This window comes from Amblyraja radiata, chromosome 30, assembly GCF_010909765.2.
Source record: "Amblyraja radiata isolate CabotCenter1 chromosome 30, sAmbRad1.1.pri, whole genome shotgun sequence".
NCBI lineage: Eukaryota > Metazoa > Chordata > Chondrichthyes > Rajiformes > Rajidae > Amblyraja > Amblyraja radiata.
The window spans coordinates 14,234,426-14,257,798 of record NC_045985.1 but is presented as its reverse complement, the minus strand read 5'-3'; the positions used below and the strand labels follow the sequence as shown (position 1 = coordinate 14,257,798).

At 42.6% G+C, this 23,373-nt stretch overlaps 1 protein-coding gene across 3 annotated transcripts in view; it reads left to right on the top strand.

The window, feature by feature from the left end:
- LOC116990128 (zinc-binding protein A33-like) overlaps positions 1-23,373 on the top strand; it is a 1,164,093-nt gene that overhangs the window by 843,308 nt on the left and 297,412 nt on the right. The gene's annotated exons all lie outside the window — the stretch shown is intronic.

Sequence of the window (23,373 nt, the reverse complement as noted above, 5' to 3'; positions counted from 1 at the left end):
AAATAAAACTATGAAGTATTTTCCAAACAGAAAAACTGCTAAAGGAAAAAGACGACGGTAAATGCATAACCTTATTTTACTTGCCACCAGCAGCAATTATTTTTTTTAACCATAATATATGTCAATTATGTTTATTTTTAGTCACCCATTTGAACGATTTCATGGGCGATTGTAACAATTTGTTATCCTCCATGGATTTTGCATATTAAAATAAGGTGTTACAATCGCTTCAAAACCTGGTGTGTTTATATATGTGTATCTAGTGGCGAATAGCATTTTCACGTTAGTAGGTGATTGAAAATGGTAGCGACGTTGCACTGCAAACTATTCATTATATTTTTGGAAGGAAAACAATCCGATTCTGCTATTTAGTGGCATGTCAAACTGTCATGATCATCAGCAAAGTAAGGAAAGATGTCCTGAACAAAGTTTTGGAGAAATTTTTTTTCCAATGGAAAATATTGTCGGGGTGTGAACATTCAACTACAATCCCTTTTCCTTGCCTGTAATCAAAGAAAAATGAATGTGTCGATTAGTACCATGGTGCTGAAAGCAAAGCATATTAATTTCATGTCTGCATTGCCCGAAATGCGGTAGTACGGTACTCCTGTGAAAGTGAAATCAAATGGCATCCAGTTGCATGGACCAAAGGGGCTCTCGCACAATAAGATAATAACATAATTGGAAGCCAATTGTCGCAACCCGATAAGATTACTGAAATAATTTCTCAGGAAAATGTCCGTAGAACTTGAATTTACGCTAAGTTCCCGCAAAACTACCCTTCAGACCTGATGGGGTGAAAATGTTGCAGTTGATTCCAGCTGATCAAAGAGGTGATTCCTCCTTTTAAATACACGTGATTTCCACGATTTTGTTACTTAGTTACTGGAAATGCATTTTCCAATCGTGGCGGCAATGCGAATCTGGAGCCGAATTGGTCCATAGGACAATGCATTTCGACCGGTCATTGAGAAATATATGATTGGAGTCTGGCGAATAATTTTCCATTTCCTTGCTGTAATATAACGCCCATTGCTTAATAACCTTGTATCTTTCTCGCAGCTAAGAACACATGATTCTAGCTGCTATTGCGAAGACAGGTCCACCGACTCCCGACAGCTCGATAGCAATACTATCCTCTCTCACGAATTTATCGAAAACGTACAGAATTCTTAATTTCTATTTGTATGTAATTAGTTGTATATTTTGCAACTTACAGCATTATTTGTTTTTAATCCCCACGTTACTCGGTCAGAAAATATATGTCCGAATATTATAGATATTCAAATTGCACGATTTAATGTAATCGATATAACGTATACCTGAGAACAATACAACATAGGACGTAGAACAGTGCAACATTGGAACAGTCAGTTGGTCCCTTGACGTTTTTCCTACACATGATGCAAAATTATGAAAATTAATTTTGCCTGTATCCTTGCATATTCCCGTGTTTGTCAAAAATTGCCTTAAAGCCACTTGCCGTACTTGCTTCCACCACCACCACTGAAAAACGCTGTCAAAGCACCAACTATCATCGGCGTAAATGTTTCCTCCGCGCAACTTCTTTCATTTGCTTCCTCACCTCAAACATATGGTCAAACATATATAATTTATAATCTAGGGGGGGGGAATGTGACATTCTTCCGTGTCTATGCCTTTCATAATGCTGTATTAATCTTTCTAGTCACCTCTCAGCCCCAGAATTTTCAATGAAACAATACAAACTCTTTCAATCTCTTTACGTCAAATACAAATGTAATCCAGGGAGCGTTCTGCTAAACTTCTTCTGCATCCTCTCCAAAACGTTCACTTTATTCAATATTGCGACCAACATTGCATACAATACTCCAAATAGTCCCGAATCAAAATTATAATGCCGCTAGATTGATGGAACTACGGATATAGAACCTAAGACCCCTCTGTACATTGGCGTTGTTAACGATTCTTTCATTTACAGCACACTTCCACGTTGCATTAGGCTTCCCAAAGTGCAACAGGTCACACAGTCCGAATAAACTTCGTATTCCATTTCTCCTCTAATGCCGCTTTCTGACCTATATCCTACAGTAAGCGCTCACAGCCTTCTTAACTGTCCGCACCTCCACCAATTGCTGAGTCGTCTGCATATCTACAAACCAAACCATCGACATCTTCGCCCTAGTCTATTGTCTACACACCGCAAACAAGAGAAATCTGAACACTTGTCGTTGCGGAACTCCACTGTACACAGCTAATGATACTAATTCGTAATTTACATTTTCTGTACAGAGATACTTGCATTAAAAAAACGCCTTAAAGAAGCAGGTGAGAGCTTAAAATAGCATTTTCTCTTCAATTTCGCTGCGTGGTAGCATTCTAGCTCACGCTACTGTAGAAGACATTGCTTTATTTCCTCCTTATGAAAATGGCGAATGATAAAATAACCATGCATGTCCGACTGTCCCAGGATCTTGCCTTGTACCGCAATAATCTAAATATGATTCCTATGTCGTTATCATCATGTGATCAGCCCATAATTTCCCGAAGAAATCTGCCAGGATCACAACGTTCAACAATTCCGTTTTTATTGACGTGGAAAGGATGATTGACCTGTACATAAATCATCTATAAAATTATGTAAAGATTGGTAAACTTGGCTAAGGTTCCCCATGGGGAATGGGGAGGTAATAAAATATCAAAGGAATTCAAGGAAAGCCATGCGGTTTTTTTCTCGGCAAAAGATAAAACAGCCACTGAAGTCTTGGGGATCCAAAGGTTCTGTGAAAATGGAGAAATGAAGTAAATATCACTTACATATGTGAAACTTTAATCGGAAATAAAATGAGTAAAACATTCCAAGACTTGATGCACTCCGTCGCTGCATTTCGACATACGTAGCCACGCAAAAAAAATGAAGGCTCTAGTAACCATTTTCGGAAACGTGCGAACATTTTAATATTATTCTAACAAATTGGAATATAATCGGATTGAAATATAACTAATCTGAACACTCTCATTAGGAAAAAGAGCAAAATGGAAGCCCATGAAAGGAATAGAACCTTAATGGGAAATGATGGAGCGTACGAAATGACTTTTTTATTCAAGATTGTAAACAATATCATTATAATTTTGAAAAAATAAAATAAATACGTAAAAGGGTAAAGGCGTTGTCTGATGTACGGGAGCTCGTTGAGAATACATGTGATTTGTCAGCGGCGGGTTGACTGCTGATTTTTTTAATTTCGAATATTTCAACGTTATCCCGCGTAACAGGAGACTGAATTGATGAGAACACGATGAATAGCGGTGATAAGCCAGAGCATGTCACCTATCATAAATAAACAGACAAACCCATCGGGTGATGCTGATATTAATCTGCACGTTAAAAATATCCACAATTTTGTTTATCCAACCATTCCGAATGCCATAATTTCACCGGGTTGCCATTAGGTGGAGATGTAGGCCAGTTGGTACATTACAGCAAATGGTGGATCCTGTTAACTTGAATCCGCATGTGACAAGTGGGGTTAGATATGCAACAATTCTCAGAAGCGTTGAAGCGGTTCATTAAAACCACCTGTTCAGTGGTGTAATTTACAGGATTTGGTGTTGAGTTAAATCATTTAAATATGTAAGAAGATATAAAAACATTAGGCGATATACATTTGTGTTCGGAATTGACGAAGAACAAACCGGAGAGGCACAGTGGCACAGCGGTAGAGTTGCTGCCTTACAGCGCCAGCGCTTGTGCTGTCTGTCCGGAGTTTCTACGTTCTCCCGTGACCTGCGTCGACTTCCACATGGTGTTGCGGTTTCCTCCCACACTCCAAGGATGTGCAGGATATTAGGTTAATTGTCGTGCGAATTGTCACGTAAATTGTATCGAGTGTGTAGTATAGTGATAGTGTGTGAAGATCGCTGGTGCACGAGTAGTTTGTGTTCCTGTATCCGCGCTGTATCTGAAATTCGCGTTCATAGAAATATAGAAAATAGGTGCAGGAGTAGGCCATTCGGCCCTTCGATCCTGCACCGCCATTCAAGATGATCATGGCTGATCATCCAACTCAGTATCCTGTACCTGCCTTCTCTTCATACCCCCTGATCCCTTTAGCCACAATGGTCACATCTAACTCCAGAGATTCCAGAGATTCACCACTCTCTGTGTGAAAAATCTTTTCGTCATCTCGGTCCTAAAAGATTTCCCCCTTATCCTGAAACTATGACCCCTTGTTCTGGACTTCCCCAACATCGGGAATAATCTTCCTGCATCTAGCCTGTCCAACCGCTTAAGGATTTTATAAGTTTCTATAAGATCCCCCCTCAATCTTCTAAATTCTAGCGAGTACAAGCCGAGTCTATCCAGTCTTTCTTCATATGAAAGTCCTGACATCCCATTTACATTCCAAATCAATCGACGTCACGGAGAAAGATGACCTTATGTAACAAAAACCAGGGAGTCTTTAGGCAGACAGATATTTCGGCGGAGATTCCAAACGCTGGAGTAACCCAGCGGTTGAGACAGCAGCTCTGGAGAAAATTATTACTTGACGTTTCGCATGGAGATGGAGAAACGGCACTTATTCCTTTTCTCCAGAAATGCTGTCTGACCCGCTAAGTTACTCCAGCTTTTTGTGTCCATCTCAAGTCAAGTCAAGTCAAGTTTATTTGTCACATACACATACGAGATGTGCAGTGAAATGAAAGTGGCAATGCTCGCGGAATGCTCTTCGGTTTAAACCAGCATCTGCAGTTCGTTCGTACAGAAGATATATCGCCGGTTGCGCCCACGCCTTACGCCCACTGAGCCTCGGACTCTGATAGCTGTGTAAATGAGAAGAAAATGACTACTGTACTGCATTCCGTGCGTGCAGAACCGTGATATGCGTGCCAGTCTGAAACTACCCTTTTGAAGAGTAAAACATCGATACGACGTTTAAAAGTGCAGGCGAGCTCAGACATCAAATTGAGATGTGTTCCGATCAGAATCCATTGCGCAAATGTACTTATCGCTACCTTTCTTTTTTTAGAAGATAACGCGATCTGCAACCCAACTGGTAAGCTACAGACTAAATGGACATTATGAACCACAATTATACATTTCCCAACATGAGAACGGCGTGTTCAAGTTTGCATATTGAACTATTTATTCCTCGTTGCGGGAAGTATGATTAGGATTCATCTCTGAGTTCCCACCAATCTTTAAATTCCCGGCAGTTATTCGACATATGTTCAACCGTTAAAAAATATCATTGATAAAAATACATATATTGATGTTTCTGAACACATCATCATTTATGTAACCTGGGGTCATTGGGTGTTTAGGGTCTTTCAACATCAGACACCCTAGCCCAGGCGACCCAGCCGTTGATCAGACCACGACTTCTGTTCAGGTGGCCTTCGCTCCTCCCCATGGACCTTCTCTCCTGACCCAGAACCATCTCGTGGCCTTCTCCGCTGCCTCTGAGGGGTTCTTGATGGCTCTTCTTCTTGCCACTCCAGTGATGCCCAGTGTACTCAAGGCTTTGTAGAGCTCTTCATTCTTGGTCACCTTCACCTCGTGGGCCTCCACCAGACGGACCTCCCACGGCATTGTCATTTCCAACAAGACGAAGTGTTGGTCGCCTCTGAGACTAGGAGGATATCTGGCCTCAGGGTGGTCGTAGCAATGCGCTGTGGGAAATTCAGCTGTTTCACCAGGTTTACAGAAATCTTCCAGTCCAGCGCAGTCGCCAGGATTCCTGGCGGATTGCTGGCTGCTGTGGTTCTGGGCAGCTGCACTCCTGCCTTCACGAAGGTGTTCATCTGGGTGGTGGGGCGACCTTGTCTGCAGCTGCTGAGTCCCATGCTGATGGCTTCTGCAATGGGTTTAATAACGTGGTCGTGACGTCAGTGATCCGGCCATGCCCAAGAGCCTTTGGGCAGAAGCTCAGGATGTGTTCCAACGTCCCCTTGCCTGAGCATTGCGGGCAATGCGGAGATTCCGCTTTGCCCCAGATGAAGAGGTTCGATGGGCTGGGCAGGACATCATACACTGCCTGGACCAGGAACTTGATGCGCTGTGGTTCAACCCGCCAGACCTCAGTCCATGTGACTCTGGTGTACATGTCCGCCTCCACTACTGCCCTCACTTCCTCCCTGGATCAGTATGCGCCTCTCCTACCCATTGACCTTGTTAATCTGAGGATTTCGGAAGATTCCCACACCAGCACTTCCCTGCGTCACTGCTCCCACCAGGACTCTGTGGCGTATCTGAGATTCCACTTGCAGCACGACTTCGCCGGCTCTGCACCTCCTCCCAGTTTTCATCTCCACCCTGCCTGAGCCACCCTACCTAACATACCCCCATTGAGATAATTATTTGCCCCCTTATTTTGTCCACCAAATTGGATAACCTCACATTTATCTATATTGTACTGCATCTGCCACGCATCTGCCCACTCATTCAACCTGTCCAGGTCAGCCTGAAACGGCTGGGTCGCCTGGGCTAGGGTGTCTGATGTTGAAAGACCCTAAACACCCAATGACCCCAGGTTACATAAATGTCCAGGTCAGCCTAACATCCTCTTCACAGTTCACACTGCCACCCAGCTTTGTGTCATCCGCAAACGCGAGTGTTGCTCCTAATTCCCTCTTCCAAATAATTAATATATATGGTAAACAGTTGCGGCCTCAACGCGGAGCCTTGTGGCACTCCACTCGCCACTGCCCGCCATTCTGAAAAGGACCCGTTCACTCCTACTCTTTGCTTCTGGTCTGCCAACCAATTTTCTATCCATGTCAACACTCTACCCCCAATACCATGTGCTCTAATTTTAGTCACCAGTCTCCCGTGCGGGGCCTCATCAAAGGCTTTCTGAAAGTCCAGATACACTACAACCACTGGCACCCATCCATCTATTTTACTTGTCACATCCACAAAAAAAGCCAAAAGATTAGTCAAGCATGATTTCCCGGTCATAGATCCATGTTGACTTGGACTAATCCTTTTACTGCTATCCAAATGCCCCATTGTTACCTCTTTAATAATTGACTCCAGCATCCTTCCCACCACCGAAAGCAGGCTAACTGATCTGTTATACCCCGTTTTCTCTCTCGCTCCTTTCTTGAAAAGTGGAATAACATTTGCTATCCACAGGAACTGATCCTGAATCTATTGAACATTAGAAAATGATCACCAATGCGTCCACTGTTTCTAGAGCCACCTCTCTGAGGACCCTGGGGTGCAGACCATCAGGGGATTTATCATCCTTCAGTATCATTAGCCTACCCAATACTATTTCTCGCCTAATGAAAATGTATGTCAGTTCTTCTACCACCTTAGATCCTCTGTCTTCCAGTACATCTGGGAGATTGTTTGTGTCTTCCTTTGTGAAGACAGATCCGAAGTACCTATTCAACTCTGCTGCCATTTCCTTGTTACCCATAATAACTTCACCCGTGTCTGCCTTTAAGGGACCCACTTTTGACTTTGCTACTCTTTTTCCCTTAACATATCTAAAGAATGTCCTTCTTTATATTCCTGGCCAGCTTCCCTTCGTACTGTCGAAGTAGCCATTGCTGAAGAGGAAGTTGGTCAGCCGCCTTGCCACTATGCTGAAGATCTTGCATTCAACGCTAAGCAAGGAGATGATCCTGAACTGATCGATCTTCTTGGAATAATATCAGAACTACATTGAACCAGATGTGTTCTCTAAATGCCTTCGTGGATTGATTCATGCAATGATCAAGATATAATTAACGATAACCATATAATCATATAACCATATAACAATTACAGCACGGAAACAGGCCATCTCGGCCCTACAAGTCCGTGCCGAACAACTTTTTTCCCTTAGTCCCACCTGCCTGCACTCATACCATAACCCTCCATTCCCTTCTCATCCATATGCCTATCTAATTTTTGCAGGATAAGATTCAAACCCACTGGATAACATTTACAATTAAAATATTTGATGTATATATTATTACAAAATAAAGTATTACGTATATACATTTATTTCCAATACTGGAACAGAAATCCGAAAGATTGCGTTAAAATAAAAATAAAATAATAGCCAATTATTCGAGCTCGTCTTTTCAATCACAGTCGCTGATCCTATTCGATTGTACATGTCCGCTTTGCATAGAATCAGAGAAGCGAAAAGATGAAGGTAAGTGCATACTTGCCACCAGCAGCAATTATTTATTTAACCATAACATATATCAATCATGTTTACATTTGAGAGACCAGCTTGACGATGATTTATGGGGATTGTAACAATACGTTGTCCTCCATTCATATAGATTTTTCATGCTAAAATAGGGTGTTACTGATCCTTCAAAATATTTTGTGTTGATACCATTTAACGCGTAAAAATTTACATATTTACACAGCATGAGTGAATGTCATCGATTGCTAATTGACTGTGCAAAATATTATTGTTATATTCGTAAGGAAAGCTGTGCAATTCTGCTATTTATTGCAGAATTGTATTCTGTCATTACTTTGTGTACTAGTCATGTCTCTACTATTTATTTCATTCCCCTTACATGTTTTTCCTCTACCTGCTAAATTTTTGTAAGGTGTCCTTGAGACTCTTGAAAGGCGCCCATAAATAAAATGTATTATTATTATTATTATTATTAGTGTTATTATTATTATTATTATTATTATTTATTGACATGTCAAACTGACGCTATCATCAGCAAAATAGCGAAAGTTGCCACGAATCAAGTTTTGAAGATAAATATTTGTTTTCAATTGTTGAATTCCGCTGCGGTGTGAGCATAAAATCAAATCATTTTCATAGCATTTAATCATAGAAAACTCAATGCCCCGAATTGCACCAAGGTGTTGAAAGGAAATTATTTTAATTGCCTGTTACAATTGTCCGGAGTGCGATGGAATTTACATCCGGTTAGAGTGAAATCAAATGGCATGCAATAGAAAATACAGAATGGGCTCTTGCACAAATAAGTTAATATTGGAATTGGAAGCCAATTTTCTCAGCCCGAGAGGAATACTGATATAGTTTTTCAGGACCATGTTCTAGGATCTTGCATTTACGCTATGTTCCGCACAGGTGCAAAACTATACTGCAAATCTGTTGGCCTGAGCATTCTGTACCAGATTTCATCTGACCCATGAGCTGATTCATACATTAAAAACATGAGAATTCCACGATATTGTTGTTTTGTTCCTTGGCAAAGCATACGGTGTTCCTGGCAGGAATGCGAATCGGGATCCAAATTGGGCCATAGGATTTATTTCAATCTGGCTTTGATTTCAATCTGGCTTTGAAGAAGGTGTGATTGGAACCTCGAAACGAAATTTCCACTTACTTACTTTAATACAACGCCCATTGCTCCATAACCACGTATCTTTCTCGTACCGAAAACGCACGCTTCCTGCTGCAATTGCGAACACAGGTCCAACGACTGCCTGCAGTTAGTTAGCTAGAAATGTACCTTCTCCCTCACGAATTTAGTTTGCAAATAGATATAAACAGTCTTTATTTTACCAGTGACGATGCCAGTGGTACATAGCGAACTGTCAATTTTCGGCAATGGACGCCAAGCCTAGCTATGGATGAATATAGGGAGATGGTCGTGAGATTCTGCTGCTGCATTGGTTTTAATCTCCACGTTATTCGTTCAGAAAATATTTGTCCGAATGTTTTAGCGACTCAAATTGTCATAATTGCACTGGCGAGTCTATAAAAAATTCTGAATGCATCCTTTGAACGTTATAACATGAGACAAAGAACAGTGGAGCACAAGAACAGTCAATTCGTCCCATGAAGTTGGTTCTGTCCATTATGTCAATTTTTCCGAATCCCTTCTGCCCATATCCCTGCATACTCACGTGTCTATCAAAAAGAGCATTAAAGTCACCTGCAGTGTTTTCTTCCACCACCACTGGGACGAGTTCCAAGCACTTCCAATAATTTTCGCTAATTTTCTTTCATTTCCTTCCTCACCTCAAACAAATGCTCGAACATTTGAAATTTCCAATCTGAGGGAAAAATAACGTGACATTCTTCCGTATCTATGCTTTTCGTAGAACTGTGATCATCGATATAGTGACTTCTCATTCTCCGACGTTTCGGTGAAACGATCCAACCTTTGCCAACATATTATTTGGTCTTTATAGCTCTTTATAGCAAATACAAATGTAATCAGGGAGTGTTCTGGTAAAACTCAACGTCATCCTCTCCAAAGCTTTATTCATGAAATGTTGCGACCAAAAGTGCACACAACACTCCAAATAGTTCCGACCAAAGATTCTATGCTACTTCATTTGAGGGAAGTACGAACTTAGATTCCAAGACCCCTATGCACATTAATGTTGTTAAAGACACTGTCACTTACTGCGCACTTCCCCGTTACATTTGCCCTCCCAAAGTCCAACAGCTCGCACATTCGGATTAAACAACTTATCAACTTTCTCCTCTCATACCTGTTTCTGACCTATATACTCATGCATCCCTTGACAGCCTTCTTCACGGTCTGCACCTCCACCAATTGTTCCGTCGTCTGCATACATACAAACCAAACCATCGATGTTTTCGTCCAAGTCTATTGCATACACTTAACCAACGACATAAATCTGAGCATTGATCGATGCAAAACTCCATAGCTAATTATACTAATTTGTATTTTACATTTTGATTGTACAGAAATACTAGAATTAAAAAAACGCCTTAAAAAAGCAGGTGAGAGCTGAAACTTAAAATAAAATGTTCTGATCAATTTCAGATGCGTTGCCGTATTATATCACTCGGCCGATCAGACAACATCTCTGGCGAAAAGGAATCATTGACCTTCAGGATCGTGGTGGAAAGACGTCAGCTATTATGCAGATATGCTCTCTGACCCGCTGAGTTACGCCTGCTTGTTGCGTCTATCTTCAGTTAAAACTAGCACCTACAGTTCGTTCCTGCACAAGATATATCGGCGGCTGCGTCCACAATTTACTACCACTGAACTTCTTACCGCCAGTATCAAACAGATGCCACAAAGCTGGGCGGCAGTGTGAACTGTGATGAGGATGCTATAAGAATGCAGGGCGACTAGGACATGTTGGGGGAGTGGGCAGATGCATGGGATGAAGTTTAATGCGGATAAATGTGAGGTCATCCGCTTTGGAAGCAAAAACAGGAAGGCAGATTACGATTTAAATGACGTCAATTGGGAAAAAGGGAAGCAGAACGGGATCTGATGGTCTTTGTACATCAGTCTATGAAAGGAAGCATGACGGTACAGCAGGCAGTGAAGCGAATGGCATGTTGGCCTTTATAACAAAAGGAACCGAATATAGGAGCAAAGAGGTCCTTCTGCAGTTGTAGCGTCCTAGTGAGACAACAACTGGAGTATTGTGTGCAGTTTTTGTCCCCTAATTTGAGGAAGGACATTCTTGCTATTGAGGGAGTGCAGCGTAGGATTAGAAAAACATAGACACATTAAAAAACAATAGGCGCAGAAGGAGGCCATTCGATCCCTCGAGCCAGCACCACTATTCATTGTGATCATGGCTGATCGTCCCCTATCAATAACCCGTGCCTGCCTTGTCCCCATATCTCTAGACTCCACTAGTCCCGAGAACTATATCTAACTCCCTCTTAAATCCATCCAGTGATTTGGCCTCCAGTGTTTACAATGTTAATTCCCGGGATGGCGGGACTGTCATATGCTGAGAGAATGGAGCAGCTTGGCTTTTACACTCTGGAGTTTAGAAGGATGAGAGGAAATCTCCTTGACACATTTAAGATTGTTAAGGGATTGGTCACGCTAGAGCCAGGAAACATGTTACCGATGTTGGGGAGTCAAGAACCAGGGGCCACAGTTTAAGAATAAGGAGTAAGCCATTGAGAACGGAGACGAGGAAACATGTTTTCTCACAGAGAGTGGTGAGTCTGTGGAATTCTCTTCCTCGGCCGTGGAGGCAGGTCCTCTGGATGCTTTCAAGAGAGAGCAGGATAGCGCTCTTAAAAGAGTGGAGTCAGGGGATATGGGGAGAAGGCAGGAACGGGGATCTGATGGGTTATGATCTGCCATGATTACATTCAATGGCGGTGCTGACCCGAAGGGCCGAATGGCCTAATCCAGCACCTATTGACTATTGTCTATTGTCTATTGTCTGTTGACAGTGGTGGAGATTAGAAGGAAATGCATGTTATACTGTAGTCAGTGTGTGCAGTACCGTGATCTGCATGTCAGTCTGGATCTATCGACCTGAATAGTAAAACATATACATTAGTCCCCGTTATACACTCTCCTGGCACGGCGTTCTCCGTTTGGAAAGAACAAAATAAAAATAAAACAACGTAGCCATTTGAAAAAAAATGTCTTCCCATCGGTTCGAATAAGTGGCAAGGAATTATGATACTCTGTCTTCAAGGAGGTACTGGGAAGCTGCAGAAAACAGTCCATCTAATATCACGATTATCGGGTAAAACGCGTAGAAGAGTTCAGACATGAAATGAAATTTATACCGATCAGCATCCACTGCGCACATGTATTGATCATGACCTTTATATTTTGTAGAAGAAACATCAATTATTACACCAGCGGGTAAGCTAAACACTCGATGGCAATTTTAAACCTTAATTTTACGTTTGGCATCATGATAACGATGAGTTCAAGGGTGCATACTCAAATACACATTCCACGTTCTAGGTGGTACGATTGGGACTTCAATTAGCACAAAAGTCTTCAAATTCCTGACAGTTATTCGACATTAGACACAATAGTTAAAATTACTCGAAAAGTATTGGAGCAAGCGTGTTCAATAAATATGTTAGTATATTGAGTCCTGCATTTATAACTAGATAATTTACGATAAGATACAAACATAATGAACATCATTTACAATCAATATACTGGTTTGTTGCTCTATTCTAACCAGTAAAACAAGCCATCCCCTTTTAAAACCGCGACGTGACCCTGAAACTCAAACGTTGATAGCGCAGGGTACATTTGTCGTGGTGCCACGCATTGCAAAATAGTTCCGTTGGTGACTTCTATGCGCAATCTACTATGCTGCAGCCTTTGGTTACGTTGATCGAATACCACGCACCATCGATCTTGGAGCCACTAAACTCCTACCTTCTCCGACTCGCAGTGGCTGACGAGTGCAAGCAACATTTGTCTCCCAACCCACCTTATTTCATGGAATATGTTGTTCAAATTGATTGATTGATTGATTGATAGAATTTATTGCCCCACAGCCAGGGTCGGTGGAATTTTGGGTTGTCAGCAGCGGTACAATAATAAAGAACACACAACCACAATAAAAATATAACACAAACATCCACCACAGCATTCATCACTGTGGTGGAAGGCACATAACTTGGCCAGACCTCCTCCATTTTCCCCCGTGGTCGGGACCTCCACCCACCGCAGCCGTTGCTGCGGTCGTCTAGATGGTAAAGGACAGAGTCAAAGGCAAGGTAAGTCCAGGATTGGCTCTTCCCCACCGGAGACCGCGGCTTCGGGTTGGTGTATGCCACAGGCCGGCGGTCGAAGATTTAAGGTTCCCGCCGCGCCGCGCCGCAGCCAGAAGCACCGCAGACCGCAGGGCCGGTGCTCGAAGCTCCCCTCCAGGGGTGATGGTAAGTCCATGCCGGACCCGCGGTAGACGTTGGCCACGGGCCGGCTTTGATGGCTTCTACTTCCCCCGGGGCCCCCACGAGGGATCCCGGGCTGTAGACGCCGCGCCAGCTGGAGCTGTGCAGACCGCGGCTTCAGGCTGCCGGCTGCCCCGGGCCAGCGAAACGGAGCGCTCCCCTCCAGCGAGCCCCAGCCCGCTCCACGCCGAGAGTCCACGCTGCGCCCGCCGCTGAAGCCCCGGGCGCGTCTGCGGGAAAGGCCGCGCCGATCTATGCTGCTAGGCCACGGGGGAGGTGACCTGGAAAAAGTCGCCTCTCCGTGGAGCAGGCGGCCGAAACGGTTTCCCTCTTACCCCCCCCCCCCCCCCCACACCACCCCCCACACAAAACACACAGAGAAACATCAAAAACATACTTTAAAACACACTAAAAAAATAAAAAAAGTTGAAAAAACTAACGCGCTGCTGACAAGCTGCTGCCATTGCAGCGCCCCTACCTACATTCAAATGCATTTGAAAAGAAAATACAAGTTTATAATGGGACAAATATGATGTTGACGAATTTGTAAACACTTCATCATTTTCGATAGATGCTTAATTTTAATTATCTGAGGGTTAAAAATAATGTTTAAACCTGGAGGTAGTCCGCTTGAAGTGCGTAACTGTATACATAATGCCAAGAATGAAAACTTACGAAGGTATTTGTATAAATGAAGTGATTCTCAATTGCAAATTGTACTTATCGTGAAGTTGCTCGTAAAACCGGATAAAACATGTCATTTTAGTGTTGCAATGTGTCACGAAAATATAATTATGCTTGTGTATCGGAAGGCGGAGATGTACTAGAGGCCTTCAAGAAGGATGTTGGTGAGCATGTTCGAAATATTACATGTTATATCAGAAAATGTCATCGATTGAAGTTCAACCTCAATGTTAAACAATTGACTTGTTCCACTGCTGAAATAACTTAAGGATTCATGCAAATAGGAAGTTATTTATTTGGACCAATATATCTCGAGAAAAAGCAGCAGGCGTCAGGTATCACGCAAAACGGGAATCTCGTCGTATGTTTAGAGGCAGCTTTGGTATTATGTAAAATAAATTATGAAACTGTCTTGCAATGTGATTTTAAAACGGGTTCGCCAGCTTTATTTTCTGATTCCTCATTGATCCACATTATGATATATTGAGCAGGTGGACAGCTCTCAAGCAGGCTGATTAAAGCGAGGCAAATGCGTGCACTCATCTAAAAACAGAGACATGCAGACAGATACGAAAAAATAGTAGATGGTACTGACGCATTCTTACATAGAAACAATAGTGGATATAACAAGAACATGGAAGGTCATCCGGAATAAACCGAACTCGTCCGTATCAGTGGAGATCCATGCAGAGATAACGTTTCAAGTCGACTGTGATTGGTGCATTCAGATTCAGCAGTCGTGTGTACGATTCAGTCCAATGGATACATTTCATGTATTTAGAATCACTGAGTCATAGAATCTTAAGGCCCTGTCCCACTGACGTGTCCTTGGCACGCAAATTACGATACCTCGTTGTCGCGTTGAGGCGCACGGATTTCGTGGGGGGCCGGCCCCACTGAGAAGCGCGGAAGGGTATGGAGTTGTGCGCGGTATCGCGCGGCGCTCCGAAATTTTGTAGCGAACGCCATCTTCGCGCGCCACTGGCCTGTCGCGTAATGACGGCCAACGTGCGACAGTCCCAAGACCCTGGCGCGACGCAACGTCTCACGTCCAACAGTAGTTTGGAATATCTGTCGCCAATTTAATATTGGAAACATCAGGACCCAGAAATAAATATTTGATCATTCAAATTTGATCTATGAATATACAGAGTAAATTATGATATTTTACATATAACGGTTGGCTCCTAGTTAGTTACCACCAATTAACACATTTAATCGATTGTTGTTGAATTGACGCGTTGTATATTTATGGCTCTTTATTAATTTATTATTTAATTTATAGTTCAACTTAACAAATAAAGTCCATCACCTAATATATAAGAATAATTATAACTCAGAACATTAATAGAAAAAAGTTGATAAATCAGTTAACTCGATTTATACAGTTATGATAAAATTACTATTCATTGTTTTTTTAAATGCAGAAGAGCAGCTCAGGCGAAAAGATGAAGGTGATTAAAATTATGTTCATGTATTTTTATTTGCTGTCGCTGTGAACATAGACCTGGCGCTTTGAAAACGATGTCTCCTCGGAAAAAAATATGAAATTACCTGCAAATTAGGCACGAGGGAAATGCGAGATAATTGTTGCAGTATAACCTATTCAATAGTGATTGTTTGCAAGCCGTCACAAATTTCTCTTGGAATTTGATCGAAATTGATATCAGCCACGAATCCATGGAAATCATTGCGGGAGAGGAAACGCAAAAGGGAGAGGAGGAGCCCGAGGGCTGAGCGGAGCTGAGAAGGGGATGAGACAGCAAGGGCTATCGGAAATTGGAGAATTCAATGTTGATGCCACTCGGGTGCAGACTGCCCAAGCGGAAAATGAGGTGCTGCTTCTCCAATTTCCGGTGGTGCTCACTATGGCCATGGAGGAGGCCCAGGACAGAGAGGTCGGATTCGGAATGGGAGGGGGAGCTGAAGAGCTGAGCCTCCGGGAGATCAGGTTGGTTAATGCGGAACGAGCGGAGGTGTTCGGCGAAACAATCGCCAAGCCTACGCTTGGGTGAGTGAGGCCCGAAGTTTCGGGAGAGCCAAAGCGAGGTCCTACTGGTGCCGGCACTTCGCAGCCAGGGTAGATCTCAGTTCCCGGAGGGAGAATTGATGTGTATGGCGGTGGATAGCCAGTCGGTATCGATAGTCCGGCTTGGGTTCGAACTGGGTGGTAGGGACGTGGAACTGGAAGCCACGAGTTATGAGATGGATGCGGAGGCATGTCCCGAGGAAGCAGATGTGACTGTGGTATCGGGTCTGGTTAAGATGTGGTCGTAGAGTTGAAGGGAAGGGGGAATCACAGAGGCGGGGCAGTTAGAGAGGAGTTTGTAAAACTGACTTCGGAGGGAGAAAGAGAACTTCTTCAAAGTAGGCATACCTTGAGGAGATTTCGCAGTGGAGTAGACAAAGTGTTTAAGAAGGAACTGCAGATGCTGGAAAATCGAAGGTAGACAACATTGCTGGAGAAACTCATGTGCACTTTAATGACCAATTGTTCTCTTGGTTTTTGCTTTGAAAAAAGCAGGTATAACCAAAAAACGTTGGGGAATTTTTGTGTTTTTTTCATTCAACAATGTATCGCCCAACTGGAATTGTGTCTCCGTGATTCCTACCTTCGAGACGTCCCGTACCGCATAGCGCATCTTTGTTCTTTACTTCCTAACTTAGCAAAACGTAATTGGTATGCACAACGCGTTGTACTAAAGTATACAGCATAGGTGTTCTGATATATTGTATGTAACCGGGATGGAAAGATATTTACAACTGATGTAAACGTGCAATATAACCAATTTTATTAAAAAAATAATTCTACAAACCACATTCTCACAGTGATACTCCTATCGCGACGCTGACAATGTTTTCTGCTAGAATATATTGTCGTATAACCTGAAATTAGGAAGGATTTTTCCAGACAGCTGTTAAACTTGTATATATACAAAGGTGTTTCCCCCTCCGTTTTGTATTTACACTGGCAATTGATACATATTTTAATGGCCAGTTCCATTGCTCCAAGACAAGATTGAACAAGAGGCCACACTACTCTTTTTCGTTCCACATGAAATGAAAAGTTTAATTAGCAAATTGCCGTTCCATTTTTTCATACAGAAATTAAAAGGTTGCAAGGCGAAAAAGGTAAGAAATAATCAGCAATCAGGAAATGATGTTTACACGTGGTACACCTTCCCGAATTAATCTGTCTCATATATATCTGTATTGGTTAAGTGTATGAGGAACTTAAAATAGTCTTGCATTGCTGATGTTAATGTCCAGAGTATGACTTGATGAGATCACTGCTCGACTTGATGAGATCACTGCTCGACTCATTTTGGAGATGAAATGCGTCAATAACCGCAATATGTGGTTAGCGGCTAATATATCCTGCACAATACAATTGAGAATAATATGTGGGTAACTTAATGAATAATGAATCAATTGAAATTATTCATGACTATTCTTCATTTCGTGCCAGAAAAAGCAATAACTGATAAAGATACAGGTACGCATATCCGCGAATTTCAATGTTCCAATCTTTGAGATACAAAACGTCATAGTGCCCTAATATCATTGAACAGTTCTGGCGTGGAGAATCGCTATATTGTAAAGTTGAGTTTAATTTTGTAAAAACGGCCTTGGGCGTTATATCCGCCGTTCTCACACTTACGTCTCCATGCTTTTATCAATAACTTTTGAGAACTGGAATTAACTCAATGTAACTCAATGTACAGAATATATATATATATATATATATATATATATATATATGACTTTAACAGTAAGCATTTCATAATCAAAATTGCTCAAAGAACTCATTGCATTATGAAGCATTTGCGGATGGAAATACACGACGTTTCGGCCAGGAACTCTCTTTAGACTGGTTCGACGATGCCTTGTGGACCAGGATGTGACTTCCGGACCGCTGACACGTCCGGAACGACCGGACTGCGGTCCGGAACCCTCAGACAGCGTGGAAAAGCGCCAATCACAGCGCCTGTCACTCCGGGCCAACCGACCGCCCCGGACCGGCGAGACAGCGGACCGGCGGAGCGGCGTATCGCAGCCTGAGCACAGAAGAAGCATGAACCCCAGCACAACTCCGCCTGTCCCGCCGGGCCAAGCAACGGGACAGCGGCCCGGATGAGGGGCAGTCACAGGCCCAATGCCAGCGTGGAGAAGAAGCGCCAACTCCAGCCCAACCCGCTCCAACTCCCGAGGAAGCCGCTCTCCGGCGGATCGGGGACGTGCAGCCGCACACCCCGCCCTACTTATTGGCCGCCGTTCAACGTAATACTGTGCCGGCGAAAGCCGAGAACCAGCTATCAACGGAGCACACACACAATGTAAAAAATCAGCGGGACCGGCTGCATCCCCGGAGAAAAGGAATGGGTGACGTTTTTGTTCTGGCACTTCTTCAGAGATGATGCCTTACCCGCCGATACGCTGCAGGGCCGTGTGTGCATCTCGCCGATGAACGGCGCTCGGTCCCCGCCGGCACCGATGGGGCAAACCGACAGCCACTGGGAAAGGCGAGAGGCGTAGCCCCAGGTCCGTTGGGAACGCGCCCCCCGGAGCCGTAGCAGAGCCGAACCGGTGCCAGCGCTCCCCCTCCGCACCGGCAGCAGGTCAGGGACCGCCAGCCCAGGGCCATCCCGGACACCCCCGGACAGGGACAGGACACCCGGGAGGGGACGGGTAATGCCCAACAGCAACTCAACAGCGCCCGCAGCGCCGGAGACCCGGGCCCGATCCCGACCACGGGCGAAACACAGGCCTGCGGACAACCCAGCATCATAGCTGCGGAGAAAGTCTACAGCGAGTGACCTATGGCCTGAGAATTCGCAGACAAAATAACGAACTCGCTTATAACCATTATTGTCTTTGTCTACCCAATGAAATATAAGAAATAATTGATATTATGCATACATGTCGTACACAATGCGATTGAGAATAATATTTGGGCAACTTGATGAATACTGAATTAATGGAAAATATTCTTATGGGTCTTCTTCATTTCGTGCCAGATGATACAAAAACGGATAAAGATTCAGGTATGCATGTGCGCGAATTTGAATATTCAAATCTTTGAGATACATTTTACTTTGAGGCAGATACCCTTGAACAATTCTGGAAAGGAAAAGGACTATTCTCTAAATTATATTTTATTTTTCCAAAAATGCTCCTGGCCGTTGCATCCATCTATTCTTACACTAAACTCTCAAAGCTCTAATCAATAACTTTTGACTGCCGGAATTCACTGAATATATGTCACCGAGATCCAGATTACAAACTAATATTTCACTCAAAAATCCAATTCCCACAAACTCTCCGTATCTAGTTTAGATCGCTTTAATTCTGCTCCATTGATGCATTGGATAGTTTGAACGCAATATATTACGTCTTCTGTACGCAATGATTGTCATTTACTCATCTATCAATTTTATTCATCTTTGCCTTAAAGTAAAATGTCAAGAAGAACAGTCGCATATTTTGTCCATGTATAGTTTATTTGATCTTTCATTCTCTGAAAATATGAGAGGAACAAAGTTTAAGCAAGTTGAACCGTCAAGGGCAATGGGTTAACTTGCGGTTAAAAAAGGCACATGATCTGGGCTTACACGTTATTTTTATCCATGGTATCAGTACCAGAATTCACGTCTCGCATACATTTAAAATGATCAATGGATTTATGCGGTTGTGGATTTAAATGGATTTCTCTTAGTTATTGCCCCAGATTTTGACTTGCGCCGATTCCACTGATCGTCGCGTTTTGCAGATGAAACATATTTATAATTGCAATAGGCGTGTATTTAAACAAAAATCTATTATGTATGTCGTTTATGTAGTTATGTAATTTATGCAGTTACGCGGCACCATTTGTCATCCCCTCCCCCCTTCACGCTCATCCACCGCTTATCGCTTGTCGATCATGAGGCACCAACGCCACCGAGGCTCCCGCTGCCGCCGAGGCTCCCGCTGCCGCGTTGCTGCCAAGTTCCCACAGCCGCCTACATCGAAACTCACGCTGCCGCCAAGTCCCACTGGGGCTTGTCTTCCACACCGCCCCCCGCCCCCCCCCCCGCCCCCTCACCAACCCCCACCCAACTCACGCTCATCGACCGCTGATCGCTGGTCGATCGCGAAACCGTCATCGATGCAAGTATCCTGCAGAATGCAATTGAGAATAATATGTGGGTAACTTGAAGAATAATGAATCAATTGAAATTATTCATTGCTATTCTTCATTTCGTGCCAGAAAAAGCCATAACTGATAAAGATTCAGGTACGCATATGCCCGCATTTCAATATTCCAATCTTTGAGATATAAAACGTCATAGTGCCCTAATATCATTGAACATTTCTGGCGTGGCGTGGAGAATCACTTGTAAAAACGGCCTTGGACGTAATATCCAACGTTCTTGCACTTACGTTTCCATGCTTTTATCAATAACTTTTGAGAACTGGAATTAACTCAATGTAGACACATACACATATTCCCGGGCTCGACCCCGACCACGGACGAAACACAGGCTTGCGCACAACACAGCGTCATAGCTGCGGAGAAAGTCTACAGCGAGTGACCTATGGCCTGAGAATTCGCAGTCAAAATACCGAACTTGCTAATAACCATAATTGTCTTTGTCTATCCAATGAAATATAAGAAACAATTGATATTATGCATACGTGTCGTACACAATACGACCGAGAATAATATGTGGGCAACTTGATGAATAATGAATTAATAGAAAATATTCTTATGGGTCTTCTTCATATAATGTCTCAGGGAGGAGTCAACAGCCACCCATAAGTTTCCAGCTGCAGTATGTGCTTCGTAACACAAGCAATATATGTTTCCCGATTAGATGAATCTATCTTATCAGCTTCCATGGATTCAAAACGTTTAACACCTGTACGGCTGATCGGGTGGGGAAATTAATTTCCATTACAACAAAGCTACATAAAATAAGACGTTCTAAACAAGTTGATATAAAATTGAAACATTTGGAAAGGATATGCACTGACTAATATTAATTCTACAGAAATTTTATATTATCGCAGAAAAAAAACAGATGTAGCTTTATTTTCTTTGTCTGCACAATTAAATATTTACCATTAATTGCACATGGATATTAGGATTTCAGTAATTACTGGTACATGCTGCATATAAGAATCCTACACAGAGCAATTGCGAAAGATATGTGGGTAACGATGAGTAATGAACTACTAGAATTTATTCGTACGGCTATTCTTCTTTTCGTGCCAGACAAAACCAAAACTGATAAAGATTCAGGTACGCATGCACGCATTTGAATGTTTCAATCATTTGAGATACGAAATATCAGAGTGGCCTAATATCCTCGAACAGTTCTAGTGTGGGAAAGGACTATTCTATAAAGAATATTTTATTTTTGTAAAGAGTGCCCAAACCGTTCCATACACATGCACGCACACATACACACACACAGCCACAACAAATCCATATCACAGGAACAACATGTCAAATATTCTGCTTGTATGTTCGTTTTTAATTCAAATTGGTGGAGTTCACGAAGTGCACGACAATAAGGGCAGATGTACTCATTGCTATATCAAACGAAGAATATCAAATTCTCAGTAGGGCACGTTAAGCACATGTTTCTTGTAAAGAGGCAGTAGAATGTGTCGTTGTTAAAATTGAACCCATTAATATACAATTCAGATGAAATATCATGTCCGGTTGACAAATAGAAACCATTGCACGCTCTATGCACATATATTCATAATATGCCTGTATGTAGCCGAAGTGATCATTGCTGAAAAATTGACTGCAACTTAAACCAGGAATCCATGGACCGAACATACTTGGACGGGTGTCGATGTATTCTTTTTCTCCTGTGTTCAATGTCTGCACTGATCCCCTTGTTGCTAACGTTCTTAATGGCACGAAGTTGCCAAGATGTGCTATGTGATATACATAAAACGACCTCTTCCTTAAAAGGGAGCGACTGGACTACCAGTGACAAGAACTAATATCCAGCCAATCCCGAAGAATTTATGATATCCTGGTCAGTCAAAATACTTGACTGACCAAGTTCATGGTAAACAGATATACGCGGAACACGGAAGTAAATTAGAAATAAAACGATACACAGATTATTCATAAAATATTAAACGTAATTTAAATTCATATCATTAATTAAAATACGTCAAATAAATATGTTGGCATGAAAAGGAAGTTCCTCATCTTTACACGTTAACGTATTCTAATATTCGAGCATGGGCACTCGCTTGCCCAGCAGTTTAAATCAATATGTGTTCCCCGCCTAAAGGAGACATTTGCTTCTATGAATCATTTATATTATCGCGGGGAAAAAATAGAATCACATTATTTTCTTTGTCCACGCAATGAAATATAGCAAGTCATATATATCATGAAATCAGTCATTGGATGTACATGTAACGTGCAGATATCCCACACTATGCAATTGAGAATAATATGTGGGTACTTTGAATCAAAAACGGATAAAGATTCTGGTACGCACATGCGCGAAATTGAATTTTCAAATCTTTGAAACACAAAATATCATATTGCTCTAATATCTTTGAACAGTTCTAGAGTGGAAAAGGACTACTCACTGCACAATATTTGATTTTTGTAAAAAAACGGTCCTTGATGTTCCATCCCTCCTTTCTAACACTCACCTCTCAATGCACTTATAAATAACTATTGACTACTGGAATTTACTCGATGTACGTCAGCGAGTGTCAGATAATAACGAAGCTTCCAAAAAACATTTTCCCACAACCACTCCGTGTATTGATTAGATTGTCTTCATTCTGATTCATGGATGCATTGGATACAGCGAAATGCATATATGAATGCCACATCTGGAATATTGTGAGCAGTTTTGGTCTCTCAATTTGAGGAACGACGTTCTTGCTATTGAGGTAGTGCGGCGAAGTTTCACCACTTTAAATACCCGGATGGCGGGACAGTCATATATTGAAAGAATGGAGAGGCTCGGCTTGTATACTCAGGAACTTAGAAGTGTTTTCCACACAAACGCACGCATACACAAATACAAACACACACACGCACCCCCTTCCACGCACACACAAATACACA